Source organism: Protopterus annectens, chromosome 6.part0 (genome assembly GCF_019279795.1).
Source record: "Protopterus annectens isolate FY-2018-M chromosome 6.part0, PAN1.0, whole genome shotgun sequence".
Classification (NCBI taxonomy): domain Eukaryota; kingdom Metazoa; phylum Chordata; order Ceratodontiformes; family Protopteridae; genus Protopterus; species Protopterus annectens.
In genome coordinates this window covers 1,835,617,026-1,835,632,088 of record NC_056737.1, presented here as the reverse complement: position 1 = coordinate 1,835,632,088, position 15,063 = coordinate 1,835,617,026, and positions in this window count along the sequence as shown.

The following is a 15,063-nucleotide window of genomic DNA, read 5'->3' as shown; positions in this document are numbered from 1 at the left end:
AAACAGAAAAAAGCCAGTAAAAAAGTCCAAGTTGCTTTAATTTAATAGACCACAGTGAAAACAAGCGCTTTCGCTACAGTTTTCCTGGACTTTCGGGTTCTATCCATGAGCCAATTGGCAACCCATCTCGTTCCGTAGGGGTTTATGTTCAAGCTGGTGAGCTTGTCTATAATATTAGAATGGGGAATGGTGTCAAAAGCCTTTGCGAGGTCTAGGTAGGCTGTGTGGACCTCCTTTCCCTCGTCTAATGCCTTGATAACCATCTCAAAGAAGTTCACTAGGTTTAGGAGGTATGATCTGCCCTTAACAAAGCCAAACTGGGTAGGGTCCAAGGTTTGGAGGTTCCCAATGTCTCTGTTAATGAGTTCCATGATGATGCGCTTCATAGCCTTGCAGACCAGGCTAGTCAGGCTTATAGGGCGATAGTTCCCGGGGTCCATTGTGGCTCCACCTTTGTGGAGCAGGATAACTGTTGCTGTGCGCCACTCTGTGGGTATGTAGCCTGTAGAGAGTTTGAACAGTGTGTTTAGGTGAGGATTTAGTTCATTTTGGAGCTCTTGTACGACACAGCCTGGGACACCGTCCCGTCCCATTGAAGCTGTGTTTTTGGCTTTGGATAGGGCGATTTTAACCTGTGTGTCAGTGATTGATGGGGCCCTACATTCTTCTGGTATGGTTATGGGCCCTTTAGGGGTGAGAGGGGGGTGAAGTTTGCACTAAACCTGTCTGCCAGAATGTTGGCAATATCAGTCGGTTCAGTGTATTTTGTGCCATTCTGCACTAACTCAGAGCAGATCTGAGAGTTTCTACTTAGGTTCTTGACATAGCTAAAGAACGCTTTGTGGTTATCTTTGGAGTCATTGGCAATTTTTATTTCGAAACTAGCCTTGGATGATTTAATGAGGGATCGTAGTTTCTTGCTGATACTAATCAGGGATGTCTTTCCTTCTTGGGATTTTACTCTTTTCTGTACTAGTTTCCTCCTTCTGTTGTATAGCTTGTTAATGGCAGGGGTCCACCAGACTGGTTTCCTTTTCTTGGAGGAGTGAGTCTTGGTTTTACTTGGGATAGCATGATCCATGCATTCCTGCAGATGTTCATAGAGTGCCTTTGTAAAGGTTTCAGCAGCTTGGACAGCATTGTCCTTTAGCATGGGAGCTGTGATCCTTTCCACCTCGGTCTTAAGTAACGTGAAGTTTGCTTTTGAAAAGTTTTTCATGGTGGTTTGCGTGATTGGAGGTGGGGGTGAAATGTGGATATCCAGAGTGATTAGTCTATGGTCTGATCTAACCAGCGAGGGTTGACTTCCGGTGTGGAACACCGGTTGCCCATGTTGGTGATGACCAGGTCCAACATGTTGTTCCCTCTGGTGGGGGTGTTGACCAGTTGATCCAGGGCATTCGAGTATATAAATTCTAGGAAGCATTGGGCAAAGGAGTTAGTACTTGAGTAGTTCTCCCAGTTTATGTTTGGGTAATTGAAATCACCCAGTATTAGGGTGTTTGGTAGGACCTTCATATTTCCCAGTGTCTCCAGAGATGCGGAATGGGGATCCTGGGTTATGATGGGTGATCTGTAGCAAGCTGCAATTTGGATTGCAGTTTTGCCTATTGTTAGTTGCACGTGGATGATCTCTGTTGCATTGTGCTGTGCCACTAACCTGGAAGTGTGGGTATCCTTGATGAATATGGATACACCCCCGCCTTTTGTGTTTCGGTCCTGGTTTTTTTGCCAAAAGGTATGGTATGAGTTATAGCCTAGTAATGCTGGGGTGCTCTCAGGAGCCTTAAAACAGGTTTCTGTTATTGCACAGATGTCGATGTTCTCCATACTGAGGAGTGCCTCGAGTGCATGCATTTTGAGGTTTAGACTTCTGACGCTGGCATTCTGGCACATTACATACTAATTGGCTTGTAGTGGTGTGGATAGTAAATTCCTGTAGCTTGTGTACAGTGATCACTGAAGGTGTTTTTGGTACTCTAAATTAGCCATGCAGTGAATATTCAGAGTATAAATCACAATTGTTTTATTTCTTTTGTTACCTTAGTTAGTCAGGAAGAGCAGGCAAGCATGTCAGCAGAGGAGTATGGCAAGCTAACAAGGAGCCAGTTGGCTGAGATGTGTCAAACTAAGGGACTGGTGCATGGAAATCTGACTAAAGTAGACATGATTGCAGCTTTGGTCACAGCTGCATCAGAAAACAGCAATCAAGAGGATGGAGATGTACAACACTCAGAGAATGGACAGCTCAACCTTTCTGCAGAGGACTTAAAAATCCATCTGGAGATAAAGAGACTTCAGTTGGAGGCCAGGTGTTTGGAAATGGAAGCTGTGGTGAAGAAGAGGCAGAGGCAGCACGAAAAGGAGATGCTGACTCTTTGCCAGAGTCATGGAGATAATGGGGAAGGGAGTAAATGGACCCCAGAAGCACAAAAGGTCAGTACATTTCTTCCACAGTTTACAGAGGGGGATACTTTTGATAGTTTCATTCATATGTTTGAGAGGGTATGTAAACAGTATGATGTTGACCAAAGGCTCTGGGTACGGGGCCCCTGACCCCCTTACACCATGGTAAAGCTCTAAATATACTTTCCAAATTATGTGATGTTGACTGTTTTAACTATAATGCTGTAAAGAATTGTTTGTTAGAATTTTTTAAGCTAACACCTGAAACTTATAGGAAAACATTTCATGAGTATAGACACAAGGCAGATGAAAGTGTGTGTGAATATGTTGCTGAACTAAGCACTTATTGTCATAGGTGGGTGAGTGGATGTCAGGTCACCACTTTTGAAGGCCTGGCAGACCTTTTGGTGAGGGAACAAGCCCTTAGCACTTTGCATGAGGACATAAGGATCTGTTTAGCTGATAGACAATGTGCTACTTCAGATGAGTTGTGGAAGAAGGGAGACCTATATCTAGCAATCAGGGCATCCCTGCACAAGACAGAGACCCCCAGTACTGCTCATGGGTCTAAAGGAACCCATGGTGGGCAGCCCAGACTGCCCTAACAGAATCTGACAGTAGCAAGGGAGCCACTAGTCCAGGTACGTCCAGGACCTAGGATTAAATGTTTTGAATGCAACCAGAGTAGCCCTGTGGCAAATAGATGTCCATGGAGGCAAGGTGAGGGAACAAAAGGTGAAGGAGCCGGTAAGTGGGAAAGACAAAATGCTAACAGTAGGTTGTCTTGAGACAAGAGTACCAAACTACCACCAGAGGTTATATCCTATTGTAGTGAATGACAAAGAGGCCAATGATAAGAGAGACACAGCCTCTGACATAACCATTGTGAAGCCTACAATGGTTACAGAGGAGCACTATTTGCCTGGGTAGTCTACTCCAGTCAGAGCTTTACGAAGGACCCCATTCCAAATACATCTGGCTAGGGTTCACCTTGACTTGGAGGGTGGAAAACAAAGCCAGCAAGTAGGTATGTTTGAATATATCCCTGGAGATGTCCTGATAGGGAATGATTTTGATAATGCAGTACCATGTGCTCATGCAGTTACATGGAGTCAGGCTTGGAGACAAGCATGGGGGTCTGGTAGCCTGGGAAGACCCAGACAGACCACACACTTGCAGCCAGGACTGGTAAGGTGGTTACTTCAGGGAGGGAGCTACCATGTAGCTGTGAGACTGAAGGTGAGCCACAGCTGCTTGTGGGTACTGATGTTCCCTTGGACAGAGTGACTGCAAAGGTAGAGTTGAATAGTAGTATCCAGGCTGACAGTGAGGCACTGCTGTCAGATGATGCCAAACATCCTGTGGAAGGGGAGCTGGGAAAGTTACAAAGAGAGAGAGAGTTGAGACAGGCTCAGCTCTCAGACCCTACGTTGCAAGGTCTGAGGCAGGTAGCTAGTGAGGCACCTGATTCTCAGGGGAAGGGGGAATATGTATACTGGGACAAAGGGTTACTGTATAGAGAGTGGATCCCTGAGGGAGGGCTAGAAGGTGAGAGAATACAGCAGTTGGTAGTGCCTAGAGCCTACCATCTAGTGCTTCTTGCCATAGCCCATGATATTCCATTGCAGGTCATATGGGCATAAAATGTACAAAGAGACATATTATGCAGAACTTCTATTGGCCTGGAATTTCCAGAGATGTAACAGGGTACTGCAGGACCTGCGAGCAGTGCCAAAAGGTAGGCAAGGCAGGAGACAAAGTGAGATATCCTTTGATGCCGTTGCCTGTGATTGAGGAGGCATTTCAGAGGGTAGCTATGGATATTGTGGGGCCTCTGAGTACCCCAAGTTCCACAAGGAAAATGTATATCCTAGTGGTAGTAGATTATGCTACAAGATGCCCTGAGGCAGTTACTTTGCCCTCCGTTGAGGCAGAAAAGGTGGCAAATGCTTTGTTAGAGATTTTCAGCAGGGTAGGTTTCCCAGATGAAATACTAACTGACAGAGGTGCCAATTTCATGTCAGATCTGCTGGCTTCTCTGTGGAAGTACTGTGGGATGAAGCACTTAAAGACCCCTCCCCACCATCCCCAGACTAATAGTCTTGTAGAGAGGTTGAACTCTACAATCAAGTCCATGCTATAGGCATTTGCAGACCAGTTTAAGAGGGATTGGGACAAATATTTGCCCCATCTATTATTTGCTTACAGATGGGCTCTCCAGGAATCCACATGTTTTCACCCTTTGAGTTGTTGTATGGGCATAGGGTGAGGGGGCCTCTAGATTTAATTTGTGATGAGTGGGAAGGTGAGTGTGAATCTCACAAGGAGTCTGTTGTGGCATATGTCATAAACCTTAGGACAAGGCTCGGGGAACTCATGGGCTTGGCCCAAAAGAACCTGGCAGATGCCCAACACCAGAAAAAGATCTGGTATGAGAGGAATGCTCAAGCTAGAGAGTATGCTGAAGGGCAGCAGGTAATGGTTCTTATTCATGTCAGACACAATAAGCTGCAGGCAGCTTGAGAGGGACCCTACAAGGTTGTAAGAAAGGTAAGTGATGTTAACTATATGGTAGAACTGCTAGTCAGGAGGCAGGAGCACAAATTGTACTGTGTTAATATGATGAAACCTTATCATGATAGGGAGGCCCTTGTGCTATTTGCAATGGACTGCAGGAGGAGTCTGAGGGAGATCTGGTGACTGATCTCATCAACGAGGCTCGGACTGACACCTCAGTGGAAGGGATAGCAATGTCCCAGCAGCTATCTCCTACCCAGGTTCAAGAAATCCAAGCAGTGTTACAGGGGTTTGGGGACATGTTCACTGGAAAACCAGGATGCACCCACTTGGTACAGCACCAGGTGGATACAAGATCCCAAAGGCCTATTAGGCAGGTCCCTTATAGCATGCCTGAGAGAGTCAAACAGACTCTGAGTAAGGAGATACAGGAGATGTTGGAACTAGGGGTAAGTCAAGATTCCAACAGACTGTGGGCCTCCCCAGTGGTGCTGGTGCCAAAGAAGGATGGCAGTGCCAGTTTCTGTGTGGACTACAAAAAATTAAATAGTCACACAGAGTCAGATGCTTACCCCATGCCTAGAACAGATGAGGCCCTAGAGCAGCTGGGTGGAGCTAAGTATCTTAACACCATTGATCTTACCAAGGGGTCTATATTAGATCAGCGAACATTTAAAAAAGCGAATGCTGATTGATTGAACTTATGTAAATGAATGCTTAAAATATCTAAGCAACAGAAACCTGAAGTTTTTCCTAGGGAAATAATTTGGTTGTCCATTTCTGTTGCTTTGGTATTTTCAGTGCTGTGGTGGAAAGTTACGGGTCGGATTCAGGTAAGTGTGCGATTGTGTGGATGTGAGTGTTAGGGTGGGTTAGGTGAGTTAGGGTTAGGGTGAGGGTTAGGTATGTGTGCGATTGTGTGGACGTGAGGGTTAGGGCAGGTTAAGTGAGTTAGGGTTAGGGAGCAGGTGAGGTGAGTGTGTGATAGTGATGGACCATAGGGTTAGGGTCTGGGTTGAGGTAAGTGGATAGTTAGTGGTGTGTGTATAGTTTAGTGTAGGGTTACGTGTCAGATTTTAGGTGTATGTGTGCGGATTGCTGTTTGTTTGGTGTGCTTGTGTTGTGTGTATGGGTTTTGGATCAGCGATTGTTTGTTTTCTCTAGGAAAAAAATCACTGTTCTGACAGTTCGTGGTTGTAAGCTTTCACTTACATAAGTTCGGTCAATCAGTGTTCGCTTTTTTAAGCATTCACTGATCTAATATAGACCCTTACCAAGGGTTACTGGCAGGTGTCCTTGACTCCCAGTGCCAGAGAGAGGTCAGCCTTTGTGACTCCTTTTGGCTTGTATGAGTTCTCAAAGATGCCATTTGGGATGGAAAATGCCACAGTGACTTTCCAGAGGCTGGTAGATCATATCCTAGCAGGATCAGGAGGGTTTGGCCTTGCTTACCTAGATGATATTGCCATCTACAGCCATTCCTGGCAAGAGCACCTTCAACATGTCAGGGAGGTGCTGTGCAGACTACAGAGGGCTGGATTGACCATTAAGCCAAGCAAATGTCAAGTGGGTATGGCAGAGGTCTCCTACCTGGGACATAGAGTGGGAAGTGGTAAGGTCAGGCCAGAACCTGCCAAAGTAGAAGCCATTCAGGCATGGCCTGCACCTGTTACAAAAAAGCAGGTGAGGGCATTCTTAGGGACAGCAGGGTACTATAGAAAGTTTGTCCCCAGTTATAGTACCATAGCTGCTCCCCTCACAGACCTAACAAGGAAAAACAGGCCAGATAAGGTAGCATGGACCACAGCATGTGAGGAGGCATTCCAAAAGTTTAAAGAACCTTTGGGAGGACCCCCTGTGTTAGCCAGTCCAGATTACAGCAAAAAATTTGTTGTGCAGGTGGATGCTTCAAACCATGGGGTGGTGACTGTACTTAGCCAGATTTCTTCAGAGGGAGAAGAGCACCCAGTGGTTTAACTCAGTCATAGGTTTCAACTGAGGGAGGAATGGTATGCAGCTCTAGAAAAGGAATGTCTAGCCGTAGTGTGGGCACTGCAGAAACTTCAGCTTTATATGTATGGAAGAAAATTCACTGTAGTTACAGATTACAATCCCCTAACATGGTTAAACTGAGCCAGCCAGCAAAATGCCAATTTGCTAAGATGGAGCCTAGGGTTGCAAGCATATGATATGTCAGTGCAGCACCGTAGTGGGATTAGCAATGCCAATGCAGATGGGCTGTCAAGACAGGAAATGGGGTAAGGTATACTTAGACAGACCTAATCCATTCAAGCAACATTTCTCAAGGGTTGAGTTCTCCGGGGGAGGTCAGTTGTGAAGGCTAATTTTTTAGACAATTCTATGTCACTGTAAATATTAATATAATCCACATGCTTGTTCTCTCAAATGTAAGAAAACTAAATGTAGGAATGTTAAAATGTTGAACTTCAAAAATGTAACCACAGTGCACTCTGCTGGAAGAAAGCTGTTAAGTAAAGAATTACAACTGTGTTTGATCTCAAAGCTTGGAGACAGGATGTCTGGGCTAGCAAATTCTTTCTATTGTTATTACTTTAATTACTAGATTTTACATGTAAAATGTTTTTTATTGCTGTGGCTACCTGGCCGGGTGCAAGACTACAAAAGAAATGTAAATGTTGAGTTTCTGTTAGCCTGGGAACCAGAGACGTGTCAAGAATGATGTAATGTGAAATGACTCAGCAGTACTGTGTTATCAATTTAAGACTTTCTCAGAGAGAGAGAAAAGAGCATTTTGGATTTTGTCTGAACCTGAACACATCCACTCACCAGCACTATATTTAGAACTTAGTACTTCTCTTAGAAATAGATAGAAAATAGTAAGATTAGACTAGCCGTTTTCTATATTTATGTCAGACTATCCTACAATATTGTTTTAAAGTTCCTGCGATTTCTGAACTCTGTTATGTCATTGTGTTGAAGTAAGAAGTGTTGTCTTGTGTTTTTATTATTTATTATTAAGTATTTTTAAACCTTTCTACTGTGGCTGTTTTGTGTAGAGATAATTTAAGCTCTAGAGTACTTGCATGTATTTGGTGATACGGTACAAAGCCACTCCAATAGTCATGCTGTTCATCACACTTACTAATTGGATAATAATATTGCACAGTAAAATTGGACACCCTTTGGTAAGGGCCTTATTAGTAGCTGATAAATAGTGATTGGTGGCAGTGGGTTAATACCTTATAGCCAGGGTAGAAAGGGACATAGCTGGAGAACCTGTGCCAGGCTTCCCCAAGAGTGTCTGTGTGTTTGTATATAACTCATATTTTAAAGTGTGTGTGTGTGTGTGTGTGTGTGTGTGTGTGTGTGTGTGTGTGTGTGTGTGTGTGTGTCAGCTACTTGGGCAGGGACACATAGCACTGGTTGGACAGAGAGGGTGCTGGAGGTTTTGGCTTGACCACTAGGCTGTGATCTGTACCCTATAGCTGTGCCATTGGGGAATATTACGGGGATCTGGAGAGAAAGGGAGAAGCCAGCCCCAGACTGACTGTGATCTCTGTGTGCTCTTAAGGGAAGCTGCACTTTACTGTGTGTGTACTTGTTATCCTTCCCAGTGTGCATGCACCTCACTGGTGCTAATGGTAAGGACTGAGGCTCCTTGATTACTGAATGGCCAGTGCACAGGCATCACAAGCACACAGGTTTGAAAGGGCATGCTCTGTTTCTTGAGCTTAAGTGTCCAGCCGTGAAGAAAAATGATAGCACATAGAAGCCATATCCCAAAGCAATCACAAATGAATTCAGTCATCTGTAATTACAAATTATAGCTTTTGTACAATATCAAAATGTATGCAATGTAGTGACATTGACCCCATCAAAGTCTATGCATGTCTACCTAGTGAAAAAACCTTTTTGTCACACTGTACACTGGTAACTAGTGAGCATCATAGCAAAACAAGAGGTAGGTGTCTTACACATATGTATTACTTTTAAGATACCCCTGTAAATTCAGAAAGGAATAGGGGACCTCCATACACTGCTTTTAGGATAATGTAGCAATTGTTTACATGGTGTAATAGCAGGTTGTAGAAAAACATGGTAAAGATCAATTGTCTTCGGTCAGTGGCCACATTTTCATCTGCTGTACTTCAATGTAAAGATGAAGGACATACTTTCCTCACAAATTATAATGTATATTGGTGAATATCTATATCAGATATTGCCACAGTGAGGAGATGGTATAGCCCTCTTTTCACAAACATGATGAAAGGATGCACAGATTTCTTTCCCTCAACTTCTTGTAATAGATCCTAAACCTAAACTGTGCCTTTGGCTTTCCAACTGTCTTCAAGAAGAGGTACAACCCCTACTCTCACCTCCAGATGGTAGCATATTAGTACTGCTATTCTCAGTACTTGGATATATGGAGTTCCCTTATGAAGTTTTTCTAACATTTTATATGTAGCTACAGATTGATACCAATACTATAAATGTCTGGGGATGCTTTTAATGATTCCAGGCAATGAAGTAAGGAGTCTCCACTTTAAGAATGTTGGCTTCAAGTGATGTGTAAATGGGAAAGGGGTCATTACAACATTCAGATGTCTGTGTTAGTGAAATTGTGCTGCATCTCTTCTTCTGATATTGGGGCTGAGATTAATTCCTAAATGGCAAGGTAGGTCTTTTGCCCATCCTAACAGTACATGCATCTTCTCATATCATAGGATATGAGCTGCTGAGTTAGTAGAACATGCTGAGATTTAAACCCAGCTACCAATATAGTTGTCGATTATTCTAATCAGTAGGAGGATATCCTCCCATTGAATCTTGGGAAGTACCACATAATCATCATGTTTGTCTGTCAAAAAGTTTACATCATTCCCATGTGAAAGTCATATTTAAGGGTTCAGTTGCTATGATAAAGATGCAGAGCTAAAGGGACAACCCTGCTTGGATCATCTAAACAGGCTAAATACCTCCAACATCAGGTTGTTATCTAAGTGTATTCAGGCTTTGAGATGAAAATTGAATTTAGGACCCAGATTGCTTGGATAAATGAAGCCAGGAATCCCAAAATCTTCAAAACCAGCCACAGATCATCATCATCATCATCATCATTATCATCATCATCATTGGGATATAGGGAAATATTGCCAGCCCAGCTATCTGGAATTTGGTAAATACTATGTCATTTGTGAATACTGATATGATTTATACAGAACTGTATGTTATGTACTGAGCTAAGATGTAGCCACAGTGTACCCTGATGGAACATAAAAGATTAACTTGCAAAACATAAGAATAGTTGAGGTTAAGTGACTTTATAGCTGGACCATAAACAAAAGATGTTATCTCTTAGTTTCATTTCAGTAGCAGGCACAATGTCTAGATCTAGAACTTTTTGTATTGTCTTGAAAGAGAAATAATCACTAGGTTTCAAATGCAAAAGCATTTTATTGTTTTATCACTTCCGAGATCTGCAAACATCTGAGAGATATGTATTTTTTAACAGAGAGATGTTAAATTCTGTTAGTTTCTATTTTCGCCTGGGAACTGAAGTCAGATTACAAAACTTGATGTCATCCAAGCTAACCAGCAGTAAAATGTGATATTAATTTAAGAACTCTCAGATGGAGACTGTGCATTTTGTATTTTGTCTTGGACCTAGCAAGAACATCCACTCATCGTCACCATATGCACTTGCCTTGCTGTAAGATTGAAGGCACAGTATCTCTTCTAGATATAGATAGAAATATAGTAAAGATTAGTTTAGATGTTTTCTGTATTTATCTGAGACTGTCCTGCAATGTTGTTTTAAAATATTCCCTGTGATTTTGAACTCTGAAGTAACTGTGTTTGTGTACTGAGTATTGTCTTGTTCTTTTATTATTTATTATTGAATATATTTAAACCTATCTTTGTGGCTGATATTTGTGAGACATATTTAAACTCTTAGAGTACTTTCATATCTATTTGGTGACACTGTACAGGCCATTCCAATAGCCTTGCTTGGTCAGACTACCTTTTGGATTAATAGTAACATTACACAGTAGGATTGGACACCCTTTATAAGGGCCTAATAGTAGCTGATAAGTAGGGGTTTTGGTGGCAGTGATAACGACCTTATAGTCTGGGCAGAAGGAGGCATAGCTAGTAAACCTGTGCCACCCTTCCCCAGGTGTGTGTGTGTGTGTGTGTGTGTGTGTGTGTGTGTGTGTGTGTGTGTGTGTGTGTGTGTGTGTGTGTGTGTATGTGTGTATATGTCAGCTACTTGGGCAGGGAGACAAAGCACTGTTTGGACAGAGAGAGTGTTGGAGGTCTTGGCCTGGTACCCTGGCTAAGGACTCAACTTTATAGCTGTGCCAGTGGGGAGGCTTATTTGGGTCTGGAGAAAGAGGCAGAAACCAGCCCTAGACTGACTGTGGTCTCCGTGTGCTCTTAAAGGGAATTGCACTTTACTGTGTGTGTACTTGTTATCCTCCCATTGTGTACATCTCCCACTGTTGCCAGTGGTGAGGATTGAGGGTCCTTGATTACTGGGCCAGTGTGGAGGCGTCACAATCATCATCAACCTTTTCACCATTTTCTACATGGGGTTGGGGTGTCGCGCCACTTGTTGCCACCTCTCTTGATTCAGTGCCTCTCTACTACCTTCTTTTACACTCATGCCTGACTGTCACAAGTCTTCTCTTATACAGTCCATCCATCTTCTCTCACTCAGTTCATCCATCTCTTTGCAGAACATTCTCATTTCCTCTTGCCTTCTTCCTGTCTCACCCAAATCTTCTTCACCAAATTGTCTTCTGATTTCCTGCATATGTTCCAAAACCACTCTAATCTGTTCTCATTGATGTTTGCTGCAATGTGAGCTATGTTGGCTTCTGTCTGATGTCATAATTTCTTGTGTGTCCCACAGCGTGCAGCCTACCACCTATCATAGGCACTTCATTTCCATCACCAGTAGCTTTCTCAACTAATCTGCCTTCACTGTCTCAGGTTTCTTTTCAACTGTGTTGATGTTCTTTTGCCACACACTACCACTGACACTCTGTCCAATTTGGTTGCAGCCCCTCTAATTCTAGATTTCACCTTCTCATTCAGACGGCCCTTCTCTTCAACCATCCCTCCCAGATAATTGAAGCTATTTTCCCATTTATCACTACTTTCAGCTTCTTCTGATATTCTCCATTAGCTGACATGCCAGCTATCTTGTCTGTACTCATTTTCATCCTATGTGATTTCAATTTTTAATTTCATTTTCTTTGCTGAAGTACCTGTTCATACTCTGCTTGTAATGCCATTATCTATATAAAGCAGTTTTGTTGACCTGTCTTCACTAACCTGTTTGCTAATGCAGTCCATCACCCGTACACTGTCAGAACTGCTCAGCTCCCATCTTACTCTTAGCTGGTCTGCATATTTATTTATCTGTCATACTTTTGTAGCATTTTCATGCAGTGTGACAGGAGTTTGATACCTCTATACTGCCTACAGTTGTGCAACCATCCATAGATATGACATTTTAATCAAGTCAAAGGCTTTTTCATATTCTAATGGAATAGCAGTGTCTGGTTTGGTTTCCCCTGTCAGCCCCTACGTATACATTATCAACATTCTCAGGAGGTTTGCATTAGACTGACTCTTCACAAAACTTGCATGTATGGGCAAGATAGTGATGGCAAGACCTGTCTGAGATAATCAGCTAAGAAATTTGCATACAATATCGCATCAATATTTAGTAGAGAGTTTGTCCATAGCTTTGAACCATGCTTAGGTCATTCCCTGTCTTGGGCAAAACTACAGTAGTTGACATGAACAAGGAATCAATTGTCATGCCATGTCTTCCAAAAGTTGAAAATCAGTGATTTAATGGAGGAGTGAGGTTTGAGGATAAAGTTTTAAAGAGTTCTGAATTTAGGCCACTTGTGTCCAGAGCTTCCCCTAATGGGATGCTTGTGATGGTAGTTCTAAACTTCTCTTCTAAAAGGGGAATATACAAAAAATAATTTTGAGTTTTCATGAAGAGGAGCATAACTGCTTTATGAAAACACTCTAGTTTTCTCTGATACACTTTCTGTGCCTTCTTCAGTTATGGAATATAAAAAGGACTGGAAGTCAAACAGAATCTCTTAATTTTTAAGTAAAGTTCTTCCTGTCTTCACTTTGACATGTATTATGGTCCATTTAGCTCCTGTATGCTGGTGCCTTCCCAACTTTGTTCCCTTAAACCCAGGATCTGAATGATGAGCTTGTCATATATGGTTGCACTTTTTCATACACTGTCAGAGACGTGTTTTGTTAAAGGATCACCTAGTCCCTAAGCGTGCTTTGCCTGCATAGCTTGTGAAGCCTGTCAACATTTACCTTCCTCTCCCATATCTGCACAAAGTACCTTCTCATAAATGGTGATTTTTGATAATGTATAGTAATCCTCTTGGTTTAAAGTGCCTCCTTGTCTATCTACCTTAGTTCTTTGTTTTGCAAATTTCGTACTTTCTGCATTTTCACTTGCTTCTCAGAATACGGGTACATATGTCCTGTACTGAATTAAGGATTACACTGATGTTAACAGAAACTAAAATAGAAGATGTTTCCTTTCTTTGCCCCAAAGAGTCAAAAAAATATTGGAATAACTTGGTGGAGTCATCATTAAGACCATACACATTACACATGGGTAGAACATCTGTAGGTGTAATAAAGGTAGTCAAGAGTACCTATCTGGGACCACATTCTTTTGTTTGTCACCGTCTTCCCATTGTGAGCTTCATAAATATTGTGAACCCTATCTATGATTTTGGATTAAAATTATACAAAGCCATCCCTTCCCAAAATGACTGTAAAACACAGCTGTACTTCTTTGCTAATTTACAAATATTTAACTTCTTAAACCATAATTTAAAAACTTCTATTTCAATTGATGAATTTGAATGACACATATTCACAGTAGCGTGTGAACATGGTGTAAGCATCCAACAAATATGTACACAATATATAACACTATCATGTGCTAAGTCCTACTTAATGCAGGTTTGCACTGCCATATTGAAAGCAGAATATTAAAGCAATCCACAATGGATTCACTAGCAACCTAAGTGAAATATCTCTCGTTAATGAGCTCCATTGTACACAGAACTCTCAATCATCCCTGTTTGGGATGAACATTTCTATTTTCAGGCCTGATTTTACCCTGCATAGGATGCCCCTATTTTTGGAGGTATGTCCCTGATTTTAGGCTTGACTTACCCCTTCAAACATTTATCTGATTCTTCCTCATAACGAGTGATTTTTAAAGCTGTCTAGTACAAAGAAAATGACACCACATGACCACCATATTAGTGGCAACAATAATTTAAAGAGCATTTTACCATATATATTTTCTTACTGTGAAGTCTGAATTTTTTTTCTGGAAGCACATTTGCAATGTCCATAGATATATGATCACTTCATTGTTTATTAGTAGCACATTACTTTTTAATTTTTAGGCTTTGTACTCAGTCAGTGAATCAATGGACTTTGCAGGACTAATTTGTGAGAACCAAGTTGGAAAACTTCATACTGAAGCTGGCTACTACTGCATGTGTAAAACAGAGATGAATTAAATAACTGTGACCATTGTTATTACTTTATTTTATTACAGTTTTCAGTCATACATCTGCACTGTACTTAAAGTCCTTATAATTGCTGGGTAGAGGGATGGTCTATGGATGAAAATGACTGACACTGGGCAACTTTTGTTTATTTGGGTTGAACAAAATTTTTTTGGCTTTGTTGGGCTAATGAATATTAGTGTGAAGCAAACTGGAATACTTTGCTGTTGCTGGCTACATTGTGTTTGTGTGAAGCAGAATTGTAATACATTGCTAATTATTATGTCCATTATTATTTTTACAGTGTGGCATCTTAGGTTTACAAAGTGAACAAAGTGAATACAATTGCTGTATATTGAGTCTGTCTGTGCTTTGCACATATTGATTCTACAGTCATTTTCTTATGTTGAACAGTCATTATTCTGGCTTTGCAGACATCTGAGGTGTACACACTCAATTGAGAGTCTATAACTGCTGAGACTGAGGCTGTTTGTGGATGAAAGTGACTGATCCTGCTATTATTTGCTCAGGGTAAACAGTCATAATCTGTTTTTGCAGGCTTACTCTGCAG